This window comes from Bison bison, unplaced genomic scaffold (genome assembly GCF_000754665.1).
Source record: "Bison bison bison isolate TAMUID 2011002044 unplaced genomic scaffold, Bison_UMD1.0 scf7180017864367, whole genome shotgun sequence".
Classification (NCBI taxonomy): domain Eukaryota; kingdom Metazoa; phylum Chordata; class Mammalia; order Artiodactyla; family Bovidae; genus Bison; species Bison bison.
In genome coordinates this window covers 6,084,324-6,086,039 of record NW_011494939.1, presented here as the reverse complement: position 1 = coordinate 6,086,039, position 1,716 = coordinate 6,084,324, and the positions used below count along the sequence as shown (strand labels likewise).

At 32.9% G+C, this 1,716-nt stretch overlaps 1 protein-coding gene across 1 annotated transcript in view; it reads left to right on the top strand.

Moving 5' to 3' along the window:
- Positions 1 to 1,716, top strand: part of WDR44 (WD repeat domain 44) — a 102,737-nt gene that overhangs the window by 97,132 nt on the left and 3,889 nt on the right. The gene's annotated exons all lie outside the window — the stretch shown is intronic.

Sequence of the window (1,716 nt, the reverse complement as noted above, 5' to 3'; positions counted from 1 at the left end):
TTGTCCTTCATGCTCTCTGATCAGCCTTTAGTAGCTTCATTGATCTAAGAGTATTATGAGGTCTTCATGAATATGAAGAATATTTCTTGTATACAACATAATGGTTGACAGATATTCATTTCTAAACGTTTTGGTAACATAATTCTTAGAGGTTTTACTTCTCTTAAATTCACCTGGGAACTAAAAATGAAAATTTTGAAAAGTTGTAATTTTTTATGAACAGTTGTTCTCTTTAGAGAAATGCAAACAAGACATAAATATATACACAATATATCACCTTTCTCTTCTACTACAGTATCATCTCTGTGAGGACACAGATTTTATGTGTTTTATTTATTGTTGTAGTGCCAGTGCCTAGCCCAGTGCTTGCCTGCATATGGTAGATGCTTAATAAAGAATTACTGAATAAGTGAGTTAAACCAAAATGAAAGCAATATTCTTTTCTCTTGCCACAAATTTAAAGCTTCTCATAGATAGCTCTTGGGTTGACCAAAAAGTTTGTTTGAGTTTTTCCCTAACAGCCAATGGAAGAACCTGAATGAAGTTTTTGGCCAACCCAATATCTCTAAGCCTGTCCTAAGGCTTTAATAACAAATAGTACTTTCAGTTATATAAAATGCTCAGATTAGGAAGTGAAAAGAAACCATCAAGTAGTACTGAGTGCCAATTATATAAAAATGATTTTCCTGTTAATTCTTAAGAACAAGGTAGAGCCATGTGAATTTGGACCAATTGTTAACAAAAACGGTTTGTATTGTTATAATCAATTGCAGAATATTTTAGTAAATGCGTTTTCTCACTTTAGAGACTATACCAGGTCTTGAAGAGTGTTATAAAGACAAAGCAATGCATACAGTGTACCAAGAGTGCTTCTAAAATTATTTGAATATTTAAAAGTTCTCAAGCATATTTATTTAATCTCAAGCAGTTTCCCTTGTGGTATTGTTTGCACTCTACACTGCACTAAATACACTATTTCTTCTGTCTGTGAAGCAAAATTTTGATACCAAAGACAAGCTTCAGTCTAGCACTTCTTTCATTTACATGATTTAAAAATAAACCAACTCAGAATTATTATACCTTTACTAAATGCCTGTTTGGAAATATCTCTTTTCATTTTTTTCCCTCACAGTCAAATCCTGTTTCTGTCTTCTAAATTAAGTTGTTTGGTTGGGTTTTTTCTTTTTTTTTTTTTTGTCCAGTGATTCCTTTTTGCACTCTGTACATTTCCCCTACACATTGCACAGAAAGTTCTAGCTTTTAAAACTATTTGAGGAAAAATGGAAAGTGCTTTTTTTAAACTTCTCAAAACCGTACCGAATTAACATTGTTCGGTTACTACTTCGCTGGGTCCTTTTTAAAGAGGCACAACTTTGGATCATACTCAGATTTGTGTTTGCTGTTTTCTACCTATGTAGGTATATTCTAAGAATACTCTCAAACCCAGGGTATGAGATCATAAAGTATATCTGATTGCCCTCCTCTTTATTCCTGACATATTTGACTATTTAAGCTTCCATTTTCTTCATGTTTAAAATGGTGGTAATACCATTTTGATATGGGCATAAGACCTAAATGACATTTCTTCAAAGAAGACATACAGATAGCCAACAGGCACATGAAAAGATGTTCCATATCACTAATTATTCAGTTCAGTTCAGTCACTCAGTCATGTCTGACTCTTTGCGACCCCAGTTGACTCATCACTAATTATTA